Here is a 17,203-nt window from a genome sequence, read left to right as displayed (position 1 = left end):
TTTAAAAAACATATTTAGAACACCGGTAGCCGAGCATTCGGCTTCTATTGGTCGCATCACGGAGCAACGCAAACGGTAAGAGCTCGGCATCGCCGAGCTATGGTAGGAACTCTGATCGGCTCTGCACCGTCAACACGGGCGAGAGAAAAAAATAACCTGGCGGCAGAAGGTGTGACTGCAAAATGTATTTATTAGATATATTTTTAAAATTAAATTCTATATTATCTGATGTCAAACATCATAATTTTTTTTAAAAAGAAATATGGAGTTCTGAATATTAATTTTTTTCCCCCATGAATATTTATTATTATTGATAAATGTTTTTTTTCTATGAAAAAATACAGTTGTGTTCGTCATCATAATGCTGGTAAGTAGTATACGAATGTATGTTCTGGCACTGGCTTCTGGCTGTGGATGGTGCGGATTGTGATTGTCGGTCCGCCATCTTGGATTGTGATGTCACGGCGGCCATCTTGGATGAGCGTAACGGGACACAGCGTAACGTGACACTTTTTCGTGCGTGCAGCCGACATAACGGGACAGCGTAACGGGACAAGTAGATCACGGCGGCCATCTTGGATCCGCCATCTTGGATCCGTCATTTTGGATGACGTCATTTTGTTTTCTAGAAAATTCCGGCATTGTGTTGTCCGCCATATTGGATGATGACGTCACCGTTGCAATTTCCATTACGGCCGCCATCTTTAACTTTTTTATTTATTATCCGATTTTAATGAAATTTTTTTTAAAAATTATAAAAAAATTTAAATAATATAAATTTAATAAAATATTTATAAAAAACAAACATTATCGATACGGAGCTCGGAGTCCTCGGTTCGAACCCGATGAGGTCAAAAAATTAAAAATGGCGACCGATCCTTCCCCCTGTGGTGGCTGCTGACAGACTGCCCCCCACCACTTTTTTCAAAGCATATATATCGACAGTGAGCATGACGTCATGTCCGCCATCTTGTCTTCGATGTTGGAAACCATCATCATTGTATCGGCGGCGAGAGTGCGCTGACGCCTAGTTAGTTTGATTCTTACCCGCTAGAGTGCAGTAATCATTTATTACTGTGACACCCGCCATCTTGAAATTTGGCCGCCATCTTGAAAATCCGTAATTTTAATGCTAGAGATTCGGGGAAAAGTTCAAAATCCATTAAATAAATTTGTAATCTATATACTGATTGATTAGATCGACTAAGGTCCTTGGTTTGATCCCTGGCCGATACAAAACAACTTTAATTTAAAAAATACCACAAAAGTGACAGGATTGAGAAAATAAAAAACACCGCAAGTACTTTTAAAAAAATTTTATTACATAAATTCAATACACTACTACAAGTACAAAAAATAATACACAGACATAGAACTAAAGTCTTGTGGATTTCTCGATGTCTGCATCTGCCACCCACGAATTAAAGCGAGGTGGAAAGCCCCACCACTTGACGTAGGACAGTCCGTTTCTTCGTTTTATAATCTTCTCCACCAAGTACATATCAGGATACATCGTAGGCTGAATCTCTTCGGCATAGAAGCCGCCACGGATAGGTTTGTGGTCCAAATCTTCGAGGTAGTAGGTCCTAGGCTCTGATTCACGAACATGTGTCACACGGAAAAGTTCGGGACTCCAGTTCGCAGTGAAACCTTTCTCGAAGATACCTTTCTGCTTGGAGATTCGCACAATGTCACCGACGTTAGCTTTACGCTTTCGTGGATCTTTCTTCTTCATGTTGGAAAACACTGTTCGAAGCAGGCGATTGTCCCTTACGTCCTTTGGCTTCATTTTCGTGGTAGAATGCACCGCGGAATTATACTCGTTTATTAGTTTCGGCAAGATGTCAAGCCACTTGTAATTTCCGTTAGCCGTGAACTGCCGCCACATCTTGGAACGCAAAGTTCTGTTAAACCTTTCGACAACGGAGGCTTTGACGTTACTAAATGTAGAGTAGTGTTTGATGCCATACTTCTTCATCAAAGCCTTGAAGGTTGCATTGTAGAATTCTTTCCCGAGGTCCGTTTGCAGGTGCGACGGTACACGCCCATCACGCAAAATATTGTTCATGGCCTTGGCTACTTCAGTTGCAGTCTTTGATTTGACAGGTCTAGCCCAAGCGAACTTGCTATAAACATCGATGACTGTCAACATGTACTTGAAACCTTTATTCAATCGGGAATACGGTATCATCTCAACAAGGTCCGCCTGGAATAAATCATCAATTCCACGAACTATGACTTTGCGACGAAGGTATTTTCGTCTAGCAGGAGCATGAAGTTCGTGAGCGATTCCGGTTCGACTCATTGTATGTAGCCGGCTTCCCTCAGTTCTTCAAGTATGGAGACTATTTCGTTGATGTGCGAATAGTTTCCTATGCTAAGCGAAGCATGTAGAATTCTAAGGCGATCAACTAATTCATTAGGATCGTCCCAATATACATAGTCAAATATCTGACCACTTTCTAGCTTTTTTAAACCTTCGCCATGTATTGTTAGTTCACTGAAGAGATTAGCGAGAATGTCGATTTTTTTCATGATCTACGTCTTTATATACTCCACTATTTGGATCGTTATCGCGAAAATGTGCATTGGTTAGCTCTAGCAGTTTTTTGTACTCTTGTAAGTCTTTGTGAGAATATCCTTTAGGCTCCCTGCGAAACAGCAATTCGTACAGACCAGGAGTCCCGCGCGTTTTGAACTCTTCTACGCGAACGATATTTCCTGGTAGAAAGTCTATTTCTTTAGCACCGAGGAACCACTTGTTATGTTTTCTGTACACTCCGTAGGTCGTGTCATTATTCCGACTCGTAAACGATATCAGGTATGGTCGGACCATTGCATTCACTTGATGTCCCTTTTTCGGTATTTTTTTCTTGTGCATGGTCTCTGTACTTGTTAAGTCTTCTTCTTCTCGATCTGGTTCATACTTTCTCTTCTTTACAGTTGGCATTTCATCTTCAACTTCTGTCTTTACAATGATAGCTGGTTCTTCCATGTTTTTAAGTTCGTCGAGACGACTAGTGATTGGTTTAAATATCTCCTCATTTTCCATCTCACGTGCAAGTCTGGTTCGTCTAGCAAGTAAATATTTTTCACGAACAGACTGTATAGCTCGATGAAGGTCACTGGCCAGGTCTGACATTGTACTGGCTGAAAACTTATTGCAAGTCCTCTTTATATACTTTTTTATTCATTCGCAGAAACTTCTTTCTTGTGTGTGGCAAAATCTTAATTAGTTGTCAAGTGAGATAGTGATGCTTTCAGACTACTTTGAAAAGTCCTCAAATCGTCACGTCTTTGTGCATTCGATACTTCGATCATGTCGCGAATGCGAGAATCCGAGGCTTCCACACGCAGGTCGATGGCAACGAGATACTCTATTATTTCGTTTTTCACACTTTCTACTTTTTGAGACAGTAGTATAATGTATTTGCGGATATCAGAGTCGGGGCATACAGTATGTCTGCTGCTACGACCGAATTTCGAAATGCTATGACTCATGTTTGACGATAAACTGATCGAAACCTCGTCTGTACCTGCCCTTATATAGAGGCCAGTCCTTTACGATGACTATGAATCCGTGCTCGTCTTTCCAACACAAGGAACACATGTCTTTAAATTCCTGAAACGACATGTCGGTGTTTACGTGGTCGTCGTAGGCGTGACGTAAATTAAGTTCGTCCATGCGAAAAAGCACTATAACATTCGCAATATCTCGTAGGAGATGTTTGGGTATTCTACTGTACGTCTGACACAGGTATACGCAGTCTACCTTGACGTGCCTGCCCATGGAAAAGTACTCTTGTATAATACCCTGCTTCTCGCACATTACATCGTCGAACACAAACACGGAATTAGACTTTGCTTCGTCGGTAGACACCACATCGGTATTATCGCTAAACGGAAAATACTCCAGTCCTTCCACCGAGCGTAGAACAGTTGCTAGGCGCTGGTACTTTGGCTGTTGCAACGACTTGGAATACAAGTAAACGTTCTCGAACCGAAGACCGTTTGGCTCCTCCAGTAAACTCAGTAGAACGCACGTCTTGCCACAGTTTGACGGTCCCGCCATTATGCATCGTACAGCAGAAGGCAACAGTAAGCCATGTCGCGATTCGCGACCGCTAGTTTCATCGTTTTGCGTAATGCGCACGGGCAAACAAACATCTTGCTTGACGACCTGCATTGTACTAAATAAATTGTATAAAATCAAACACATTTATACTTTCTGGTCAGTTGCGCGTAATGACTCGAAGAGGTAAGAACAAAAAACACAGTGGTGCAGGACTCGTGAACTCGCTGATAAACAATCTGCCATTCGAGCTACACATTCCCGGATACAGATTTTGCGGCCCCGGCACTAAACTAGCGAAAAGGTTAGCTCGCGGTGACGTGGGCATTAATTCTCTCGACGATCAGTGCAAGCAGCACGATATCGCATATTCATTAAGCAAGGATCTGGAATCCAGGCACCGGGCCGACGAGATATTGGCACAGGAAGCTGAAGAAATAAGTAAATCGACGCACGCGGGTCTAGGAGAAAAAATCGCGGCCTGGGGCGTATCTAAAATCATGAAGGCAAAGACGAAATTTGGACTGGGTGCTCGTCAAGCCAGCTCTATCAAGTCAAAGACTAACTCACGCAAGACCAAACGCAAGACTGGAGCAGGCATACAAAAAGCCAAGCAAAAATTACAGACTCTCGACAAGAAGATTATAGGAGGATTTCTTCCTTTGCTTTTGCCTGCATTGGGTGCTCTCGGCGGCCTCATCGGTGCAACGAGCGGTATAGTGCGGGCAGTCAACACTTCGAAGAATGAGCGAAAGCAGTTAAAAGAAGCACAGCGACATAATGCAAGCATGGAAGCCATTGCCATGGGTAAAAAAAACGGCGCAGGACTGTACTTACGTCCTCACAAATCAGGTCGAGGCATGAAAAAGAAACGAAAATCCTAAGTTCTCTGCCGAAACGACCGCTCACCAACGTAGATTTAATAAAGTACGCACGCAAATTGAAAATACCAAATTTCTGCGCCGTGTTTATGCGAGACACTTTACCCAGCAAACCAAAAACCAACGAACGCGCCATAATTAATTTAGACACGACTGCAGGTCGCGGCACGCACTGGGTAGCGTATATAAAGTCTGGAAAAAAAGCTACTTACTACGACAGTTTCGGTAATTTGAGACCTCCGCCTGAACTTAGGCGGTACCTGGGCCGGACCACTACACTGTTCTACAATTACGAAACGGAACAGAGGCCTAATCAAACAAACTGCGGACACTTGTGTCTTCGCTTTTAAAACTAAAAAAATAATTTAGCTGTCAAATAAAAATTGATACTTAAAGGTTGTGCAGTGATGATAATTTATTAGTCATGTCGATAACACTTACCTTGACAGGTCACGCATCTGAGCTGCGGGCGGTTCATTTCCCGCCTCTGGATTTAGACGGAGAATGGTGTATCGGACTCGTAGATTTTCAAACGTATAATGCCATACCGAATATCGACGAAGAAAACTGCAAGATCTGCTTCCTGAAAAGCGATGGGACCGCTCATGAAATACAGTTACCTGTTGGATCTTACGAAATTGACGACATTGCAAATTACATCAGGGATATGTTACCACAGGATGTAGACTTTCAACTGCGTGGAAATCCAAACACTCAAAAAAGCATTCTAACATGCAGTGAAATTGTCGACTTTACGAAACCTGAGACCATAGGTTCGATGTTAGGATTCGAATCAAAGGTGTATGATGCAGGAAGAACGTACGAATCTACGCGTTCAGTAAACATTTTGCCTGTGAATGTCATAAGAATAAACTGTAATTTGGCAAGTGGAACGTATCTCAACGGAAGACTAAGCAACATGCTGCACGAATTTTCGCCGATGGTCCCGCCAGGATATAAACTGGTCGAAGTACCGCAAAGTATCATTTACGTTCCAGTCGTCGTGAAGTGCGCACATCGAAGTTCTTGCCATTTTCTATGTTCTTCAACATCTTGACTCGTTCAACGGTGCTCACTTGGATGTGGGGCAGCATCCACTCGATAGACTGTAGTGTTAGCGAAACATCTTGAGGGTTTTCTGCAGCGACGACAATTGCATTAATGTGCGTGTTGGCTAGAAGCAGTACGAGCTCTTGTTTCGAATTAATGATTATATGTCTGTAGTCCTCAGCGAATCCAAGAAGCATGGACAGAGGAACACAAACTTCGAACTTTCCTTCGGCATAAACCGGAAGCTTATATTCATCCTCGAGAGCCCAACCGGCCATCTTTGCAGCAGTCAGTTCATTTGGCGTGAGTGAAAGGTAATTTTTCATAGAAGATGTTATGCCTACATCTCTTGTCTGGTCTACCTCGACGCCATTGAGTACATAAGTAATGCGCTCGATGAGGTGAAGAATACCATTGCAGGATATTGTCGTCGTTGTCGGATGCGTACCATCCGCTTTTGTAAGCATGCCTCTTATGCGTAGAAATGACTGTGAAGGTAAAGTACAAATATCTTGGTGCTGTACAGCAATGCGTACTTCCGATGGAAGTGCGTACGGTCCGAGCAGGAAAGGCTGGTACTCGTGCAATTCCATTTTCGTAATGCTGTCATCAAAAATGACCGGATCTTCCACGTTGAGGATTTCGTCTTCCATATTTATTCGGCACTTGTCCAATACTAAGAAGATACTTTATGTTGTCAGGTGTTAATGCACCGATGTCTGGTAGAGAACTGTTCTTATTCACGTCAATACGACTTCTTTTATAACTGTTCGGTGTTACGAACTTTATGCCCATCGCTTCAAGTGCAGCCGTAATGTAATTTCTTCGTCTTGAAAATTCACCAATCGTCCTCGCTGGTCAACGATTCTGACGACGACTTCGTGTGCGCACTTCACGACGACTGGAACGTAAATGATACTTTGCGGTACTTCGACCAGTTTATATCCTGGCGGGACCATCGGCGAAAATTCGTGCAGCATGTTGCTTAGTCTTCCGTTGAGATACGTTCCACTTGCCAAATTACAGTTTATTCTTATGACATTCACAGGCAAAATGTTTACTGAACGCGTAGATTCGTACGTTCTTCCTGCATCATACACCTTTGATTCGAATCCTAACATCGAACCTATGGTCTCAGGTTTCGTAAAGTCGACAATTTCACTGCATGTTAGAATGCTTTTTTGAGTGTTTGGATTTCCACGCAGTTGAAAGTCTACATCCTGTGGTAACATATCCCTGATGTAATTTGCAATGTCGTCAATTTCGTAAGATCCAACAGGTAACTGTATTTCATGAGCGGTCCCATCGCTTTTCAGGAAGCAGATCTTGCAGTTTTCTTCGTCGATATTCGGTATGGCATTATACGTTTGAAAATCTACGAGTCCGATACACCATTCTCCGTCTAAATCCAGAGGCGGGAAATGAACCGCCCGCAGCTCAGATGCGTGACCTGTCAAGGTAAGTGTTATCGACATGACTAATAAATTATCATCACTGCACAACCTTTAAGTAGCAATTTTTATTTGACAGATAAATTATTTTTTTAGTTAAAAAGCGAAGACACAAGTGTCCGCAGTTTGTTTGATTAGGCCTCTGTTCCGTTTCGTAATTGTAGAACAGTGTAGTGGTCCGGCCCAGGTACCGCCTAAGTTCAGGCGGAGGTCTCAAATTACCGAAACTGTCGTAGTAAGTAGCTTTTTTTCCAGACTTTATATACGCTACCCAGTGCGTGCCGCGACCTGCAGTCGTGTCTAAATTAATTATGGCGCGTTCGTTGGTTTTTGGTTTGCTGGGTAAAGTGTCTCGCATAAACACGGCGCAGAAATTTGGTATTTTCAATTTGCGTGCGTACTTTATTAAATCTACGTTGGTGAGCGGTCGTTTCGGCAGAGAACTTAGGATTTTCGTTTCTTTTTCATGCCTCGACCTGATTTGTGAGGACGTAAGTACAGTCCTGCGCCGTTTTTTTTACCCATGGCAATGGCTTCCATGCTTGCATTATGTCGCTGTGCTTCTTTTAACTGCTTTCGCTCATTCTTCGAAGTGTTGACTGCCCGCACTATACCGCTCGTTGCACCGATGAGGCCGCCGAGAGCACCCAATGCAGGCAAAAGCAAAGGAAGAAATCCTCCTATAATCTTCTTGTCGAGAGTCTGTAATTTTTGCTTGGCTTTTTGTATGCCTGCTCCAGTCTTGCGTTTGGTCTTGCGTGAGTTAGTCTTTGACTTGATAGAGCTGGCTTGACGAGCACCCAGTCCAAATTTCGTCTTTGCCTTCATGATTTTAGATACGCCCCAGGCCGCGATTTTTTCTCCTAGACCCGCGTGCGTCGATTTACTTATTTCTTCAGCTTCCTGTGCCAATATCTCGTCGGCCCGGTGCCTGGATTCCAGATCCTTGCTTAATGAATATGCGATATCGTGCTGCTTGCACTGATCGTCGAGAGAATTAATGCCCACGTCACCGCGAGCTAACCTTTTCGCTAGTTTAGTGCCGGGGCCGCAAAATCTGTATCCGGGAATGTGTAGCTCGAATGGCAGATTGTTTATCAGCGAGTTCACGAGTCCTGCACCACTGTGTTTTTTGTTCTTACCTCTTCGAGTCATTACGCGCAACTGACCAGAAAGTATAAATGTGTTTGATTTTATACAATTTATTTAGTACAATGCAGGTCGTCAAGCAAGATGTTTGTTTGCCCGTGCGCATTACGCAAAACGATGAAACTAGCGGTCGCGAATCGCGACATGGCTTACTGTTGCCTTCTGCTGTACGATGCATAATGGCGGGACCGTCAAACTGTGGCAAGACGTGCGTTCTAATGAGTTTACTGGAGGAGCCAAACGGTCTTCGGTTCGAGAACGTTTACTTGTATTCCAAGTCGTTGCAACAGCCAAAGTACCAGCGCCTAGCAACTGTTCTACGCTCGGTGGAAGGACTGGAGTATTTTCCGTTTAGCGATAATACCGATGTGGTGTCTACCGACGAAGCAAAGTCTAATTCCGTGTTTGTGTTCGACGATGTAATGTGCGAGAAGCAGGGTATTATACAAGAGTACTTTTCCATGGGCAGGCACGTCAAGGTAGACTGCGTATACCTGTGTCAGACGTACAGTAGAATACCCAAACATCTCCTACGAGATAATGCGAATGTTATAGTGCTTTTTCGCATGGACGAACTTAATTTACGTCACGCCTACGACGACCACGTAAACACCGACATGTCGTTTCAGGAATTTAAAGACATGTGTTCCTTGTGTTGGAAAGACGAGCACGGATTCATAGTCATCGTAAAGGACTGGCCTCTATATAAGGGCAGGTACAGACGAGGTTTCGATCAGTTTATCGTCAAACATGAGTCATAGCATTTCGAAATTCGGTCGTAGCAGCAGACATACTGTATGCCCCGACTCTGATATCCGCAAATACATTATACTACTGTCTCAAAAAGTAGAAAGTGTGAAAAACGAAATAATAGAGTATCTCGTTGCCATCGACCTGCGTGTGGAAGCCTCGGATTCTCGCATTCGCGACATGATCGAAGTATCGAATGCACAAAGACGTGACGATTTGAGGACTTTTCAAAGTAGTCTGAAAGCATCACTATCTCACTTGACAACTAATTAAGATTTTGCCACACACAAGAAAGAAGTTTCTGCGAATGAATAAAAAAGTATATAAAGAGGACTTGCAATAAGTTTTCAGCCAGTACAATGTCAGACCTGGCCAGTGACCTTCATCGAGCTATACAGTCTGTTCGTGAAAAATATTTACTTGCTAGACGAACCAGACTTGCACGTGAGATGGAAAATGAGGAGATATTTAAACCAATCACTAGTCGTCTCGACGAACTTAAAAACATGGAAGAACCAGCTATCATTGTAAAGACAGAAGTTGAAGATGAAATGCCAACTGTAAAGAAGAGAAAGTATGAACCAGATCGAGAAGAAGAAGACTTAACAAGTACAGAGACCATGCACAAGAAAAAAATACCGAAAAAGGGACATCAAGTGAATGCAATGGTCCGACCATACCTGATATCGTTTACGAGTCGGAATAATGACACGACCTACGGAGTGTACAGAAAACATAACAAGTGGTTCCTCGGTGCTAAAGAAATAGACTTTCTACCAGGAAATATCGTTCGCGTAGAAGAGTTCAAAACGCGCGGGACTCCTGGTCTGTACGAATTGCTGTTTCGCAGGGAGCCTAAAGGATATTCTCACAAAGACTTACAAGAGTACAAAAAACTGCTAGAGCTAACCAATGCACATTTTCGCGATAACGATCCAAATAGTGGAGTATATAAAGACGTAGATCATGAAAAAAATCGACATTCTCGCTAATCTCTTCAGTGAACTAACAATACATGGCGAAGGTTTAAAAAAGCTAGAAAGTGGTCAGATATTTGACTATGTATATTGGGACGATCCTAATGAATTAGTTGATCGCCTTAGAATTCTACATGCTTCGCTTAGCGTAGGAAACTATTCGCACATCAACGAAATAGTCTCCATACTTGAAGAACTGAGGGAAGCCGGCTACATACAATGAGTCGAACCGGAATCGCTCACGAACTTCATGCTCCTGCTAGACGAAAATACCTTCGTCGCAAAGTCATAGTTCGTGGAATTGATGATTTATTCCAGGCGGACCTTGTTGAGATGATACCGTATTCCCGATTGAATAAAGGTTTCAAGTACATGTTGACAGTCATCGATGTTTATAGCAAGTTCGCTTGGGCTAGACCTGTCAAATCAAAGACTGCAACTGAAGTAGCCAAGGCCATGAACAATATTTTGCGTGATGGGCGTGTACCGTCGCACCTGCAAACGGACCTCGGGAAAGAATTCTACAATGCAACCTTCAAGGCTTTGATGAAGAAGTATGGCATCAAACACTACTCTACATTTAGTAACGTCAAAGCCTCCGTTGTCGAAAGGTTTAACAGAACTTTGCGTTCCAAGATGTGGCGGCAGTTCACGGCTAACGGAAATTACAAGTGGCTTGACATCTTGCCGAAACTAATAAACGAGTATAATTCCGCGGTGCATTCTACCACGAAAATGAAGCCAAAGGACGTAAGGGACAATCGCCTGCTTCGAACAGTGTTTTCCAACATGAAGAAGAAAGATCCACGAAAGCGTAAAGCTAACGTCGGTGACATTGTGCGAATCTCCAAGCAGAAAGGTATCTTCGAGAAAGGTTTCACTGCGAACTGGAGTCCCGAACTTTTCCGTGTGACACATGTTCGTGAATCAGAGCCTAGGACCTACTACCTCGAAGATTTGGACCACAAACCTATCCGTGGCGGCTTCTATGCCGAAGAGATTCAGCCTACGATGTATCCTGATATGTACTTGGTGGAGAAGATTATAAAACGAAGAAACGGACTGTCCTACGTCAAGTGGTGGGGCTTTCCACCTCGCTTTAATTCGTGGGTGGCAGATGCAGACATCGAGAAATCCACAAGACTTTAGTTCTATGTCTGTGTATTATTTTTTGTACTTGTAGTAGTGTATTGAATTTATGTAATAAAATTTTTTTAAAAGTACTTGCGGTGTTTTTTATTTTCTCAATCCTGTCACTTTTGTGGTATTTTTTAAATTAAAGTTGTTTTGTATCGGCCAGGGATCAAACCAAGGACCTTAGTCGATCTAATCAATCAGTATATAGATTACAAATTTATTTAATGGATTTTGAACTTTTCCCCGAATCTCTAGCATTAAAATTACGGATTTTCAAGATGGCGGCCAAATTTCAAGATGGCGGGTGTCACAGTAATAAATGATTACTGCACTCTAGCGGGTAAGAATCAAACTAACTAGGCGTCAGCGCACTCTCGCCGCCGATACAATGATGATGGTTTCCAACATCGAAGACAAGATGGCGGACATGACGTCATGCTCACTGTCGATATATATGCTTTGAAAAAAGTGGTGGGGGGCAGTCTGTCAGCAGCCACCACAGGGGGAAGGATCGGTCGCCATTTTTAATTTTTTGACCTCATCGGGTTCGAACCGAGGACTCCGAGCTCCGTATCGATAATGTTTGTTTTTTATAAATATTTTATTAAATTTATATTATTTAAATTTTTTTATAATTTTTAAAAAAAATTTCATTAAAATCGGATAATAAATAAAAAAGTTAAAGATGGCGGCCGTAATGGAAATTGCAACGGTGACGTCATCATCCAATATGGCGGACAACACAATGCCGGAATTTTCTAGAAAACAAAATGACGTCATCCAAAATGACGGATCCAAGATGGCGGATCCAAGATGGCCGCCGTGATCTACTTGTCCCGTTACGCTGTCCCGTTACGTCGGCTGCACGCACGAAAAAGTGTCACGTTACGCTGTGTCCCGTTACGCTCATCCAAGATGGCCGCCGTGACATCACAATCCAAGATGGCGGACCGACAATCACAATCCGCACCATCCACAGCCAGAAGCCAGTGCCAGAACATACATTCGTATACTACTCTGGTACCATATGTATTAATCAAATGCATTGTTCAGTGAGTTCCTATAGCAGCCTCGTGATAATAGAACCAAAAATTTGGTACACAAAGAAGTCTTTATTAAATTCTAACTTCATGTACGCATCTTTGTGCGTGTAGAATACGCTGCACATATATACGTAAGTATATATCTGTACGTATCTATGTTTTCCTTTGCCCGGACAGAAACTGTGATTAGCCCCCCACCAACGACCTTCATTAAAACTTTTCACAACCGCAATAAACATACTAGACATTTAATATTTCATACGCGTAAAGTATATGTAAAATTTTAGTTTTAATTATTTCGTAACCCGTGTACCAGTATTTAAGTGTGCGTTTTATTTCACGAACTGTATTAAAATATATAATATGGTTTTCAAGGGTTAATAGCTACACAATATAGATAAAACACAGTTTAAACTGTCTTACATTTTCAAAATAAAATACAGAAAAATTATTTGAAAAAACCATAGAAACTAAAATTACGTTTAATGTTTTACTACCTAACACTTATATACATGTATATTAAAAGACCAATTAAAAATGTCATAACAAGATGTAAGCTAAAAATTAGCTAATTGGGAAATATTAACTGTACAAATTTCAATCCCGCAGTAGGGATCGTCCATTAATCACGTGAGGCTCGAAAGGGGGGGGAGGGGGTCGGGAAAAATCACGAAATATCACAAGTGGGCGGGGGGGGGGGGTGTAGAGAGATATCACGTGTATATTTTATTTTTCGCCCGATTTCTACTAAACTGAAAAGCGATGCGTGACCTTGACTCGCCGTAGCCAGGCAACAATATCCCCGCCCGCCGCAACATGAACCACCCGGCTCGGCTTGCCAGTCGCTAGTGAGACTGTGATTTTGGCGCCGAATACATGCGTAAATCACATATAAGCCTTTCCTTTATTATTTTTATGCCAGTGAGAATAAACCTGCAACCTAAATGTGTGTCTGGACATTTTTATCACTGTGCTTAATTTTCCAGAATTAAATTAGATTATACCTATATTTAAAGATAATATTCCGAAATTTTTAAAAAAAAATATTTTGAACCAAAAAATACACGTGATTTATTGTGGCGGGGGGGGGGGGGGGTTGTCTGAAACCTTACCACAAATCACTAGGGGGGAGGGGGGGTTAAAAATTTGCTAAAAAAACATCACGTGATTAACGGACGACCCCGTAGATATTGTGTGATAACATTTTTAAAAAAATATTCTCCTTGCACGAGGGCTGTTTTTATCAAATTCCGATGGGCTATAAAAAAATGACAAATTTACATAACATAAAATATTTAGTACGAAAAGTTCAGCAGTGTATTACTTGTTTGTCTACATAATCACCAAAACGATCGAGGCATTTTTATTATCGTAACACAAGATTCTCGTTGTATTCTTCCAAGAAGTCAGCCGCTAGTGTATAGAGATAACAAGGCCAGCGCCTAGTAGCTCCCTCTCTCTCACGAAGCCGCTGTGAAGCGGATGGACTAATTGCGCGGCGCACTGTCTCCCGCGTCGAGACTTACCGCAAGATGAGCGAATAGTAGGGTAGAATGCGCCGCGTTATTAGTCTACCCGCCTCACAGTGGCGTCGTGAGGGAGAGGAAGATCCAGGCGCTGGCCCTGTTATCTATTATTATCTGGCGGCAAACTTCTTGAAGAAGGCATCGAGAACAGTGGCGTAGCCAGGATTTGTGTATGGGGGGTGTTAAGCATGGCTCCCCGTATTAAAGCGGGGGGTTCGGGGGTTCTCCCCCGGGAAAATTTGGATTTTAAGGTGTAAAATAGTGCTATTTTAGCAGTTTTCGGTTCTTAAATTTAAATATTGTAATGGTAAAATTTTTATTAATTTTAATATGAAATTTGTTTGAGTGATGAATAAGAAATTAATTAAAGATTTGGTGCTAAAGGGGGGGGGGGTTGAACCCCTAACCCCCCCCTGGCTACGCCCCTGATCGAGAAGCTTGTGTTACGATATGACAAATGCCTTGATAACCAAAATTAATAATATAAAACCACAAGATTCGTTTTACAAGACCAGGCCTACAGCTAATTATGAACACGCAGTCATCAGTGCGCACGCCGTAAGGGTTAATTCAGTGTTCTGATTTAGCTCGCAGCGTTGGAGACGACAGCAAGTTGCAGCGGCAAATAAAGTTAAGCGTACGCGGAGGACATGACGAGGTTTGGCGTCGGGCTGGAAATTGGCAAGTCCGGACAGGGACGAGACCCAATTAATCTCCTATTCAGGACTCCCGAGTGAGTCAAAGGCTTTAAAAGGTCCAGGTCCTGAATGCACTCTTCCTTACAGAGAAATAATGTAGTATAATTCAGGGGGTCTTGTCTATTATCATACACCCACGTGCGAGATGAGCGTGGGGAAACTTTATTACGAACATCAGCTTCCACACTTTACGCACCTACCCCAGCTGAATATCTTGTCTACGGAAGCTCAAATAACATAAAGGGAGAGTACTGTAGTTACTATAAGAGGGAGGGAGGAAGAGAGAGAGAGAGGCATAAACTTTGCATTTGTGTCACAACATAAAAGCGCTTATTTTCACGTACTGCAGGATGAAATCCCCATTTTTTTTCCATCCTTGGAGCGTTGTTAAAAAAAATCTGAAATTCTAATTATCTGAGTAGTATGTAATAACCGGTCCTGGGACAGGCTTCAGGCTGTGGTGCTGGTGCCGGGTCAATGACCGATTGCTCTGACGTCAGGACGACCATCTTGGACTCAAAACTTCCTCAAAATTCCTCAAAAATGACTCAAAATGACTCCAAATTTACCGTTTTGAGGAAAAATGTCTCATTTTTTATTCAAAAATTCAAAAATTAGGATTTCGAAAAAAGTCTTTTGCCTTAGAAAGAACACAAAATCCTAAAAGAGGCTAAAGCATCCATGTCTACAGCCTCCGATAAGCCTCTGCCATCATCTAGGATTGTGAAGTTACCGTTGCAATTTCCGTTACGGCCGCCATCTTTAAAATCTTTATTTATTATCCGATTTTAATGAAAAATTGTAATATTTATAAAAAATTCAATAAATAAAATTTTAAAAAAATATTTAAAAAACATTCTTTTTCGACATGGAGCACGGAATCCTCGATTCAAACCCGGTGAGGGCATAAAAAAATAAAAATGGCGTCCAATCCTTCCCTTATGGTGGCTGCAGGCAGACTGACCCCCACCAATTTTTTTCAAAGTAAATATATTGTCACCTAGTATGACGTCATGTCCGTCGTCTTGAAAATCAGTAATTTTTATGTTAGAAATTCGGGAAAAAATTTAAAAATCATTAAAAAATTAATCAATCGAATTAAATAATAAAAATTAAAAAAAAATTACTACTTAAAAACCAATGTTGCATTTATTGTTATGGTCGCCATCTTGGATTTTATAAATGTTGCATGTTAAGTTACACCCGCCAACTTGATTGAGTACGATGTTGCAAACTCCTGCACTAGCTTTCGGGAAGTCTTGGAAAATCCGATGTACAAATCGTAAAATACTATCGACATCTTTTAGAAAGCAAGGAGCTCTATTGCGGACTCTTTCCATAGCTACGTGAGAGCAGAATTTTTCTAATAAATATCACCGCATCACTTTCGCGCCCACCTCCTCTTTTGTGAGTGGCGTTTCGAGGGTTTGCTAGGAATCGTTGCCAGGGCAACTAGAGATTAAATCCAAAATTGTATCCTTTCAGGAAGGCGGAGGACGCAGCGCTCATTCTGTGATGTCGCTGCCTGGAGCGTATCTCCTCCTCTCTCGTCTCTCTACATCTGTGAAGTCAGGAGTCTATGTAGACAAAGGATTTTCCCACGCGCGTATTCACAGATAAAAAATATATTTTTTACTTTTACAAAAGATCCCTTTGGAAACCAGTGGCAAAATCAATAGTTTGTAATACTACAAAAATGTATTGAAAATTTTTACATGACATTGCTATGGTTATTTTTGCATATATTAAATACATTTTTGAAAAAAAATATATACTTAACATTTATTGTCGTGCCTACGAGAATTGGTGCAACATTTAAAATTCTTATTGATATTTTTTATACAAGCATTAATTATTCAAACCGTGGTTTTACTATGCTTATTAATGCGCGAGGTTAATACTGGAAAGCTACTCACGAAATGACTTACAGATAACTTTAGCGACTGTAGGTATTGGGACAACACAAAGCATAATTGGCCGGAAAAGAATCCGACCCCAGTATTACTGCGAACCTTTTTGTAGCGATACTGTTACTTTTATGCCAATGTACCAGCTTTACAAATATTTGTAAGTTTAGATGAATTTTTTATTTCCAATTACAAAAAACTTTTTACAGTGTACTCTTTTAGGAACTTATCATGCTGGAGCTCGGTATCACGTACCACGTGCTAAAAGAATCTTCAATGTTTGTGCACGGGAAAACAGAGTTATTATTAATACTCGTACTGTGGCGGTGCCTGTGATAGTGTTAATGAGGTAAAGTCAAACTCCTTTTATCCCGTTCATGGTCATTATTTTATTTCTCCTTTTAACATGTTTACGCTTGCAGACTTTTTAGTGACCAAATTTAAACAAAATTAATATATATATATTCGATACCATTTTTGCATAACTAACGGCAAATTTTGAATTTTTAAAATTTTTTTTATTATTGTTAAGAAGAACCAACTGGAATAAAAAACTGAAAAT

Source organism: Bacillus rossius, chromosome 1, assembly GCF_032445375.1.
Source record: "Bacillus rossius redtenbacheri isolate Brsri chromosome 1, Brsri_v3, whole genome shotgun sequence".
Lineage (NCBI taxonomy): Eukaryota > Metazoa > Arthropoda > Insecta > Phasmatodea > Bacillidae > Bacillus > Bacillus rossius.
The sequence above is the reverse complement of the archived record's forward strand: the minus strand, read 5'-3'. Positions refer to the sequence as shown.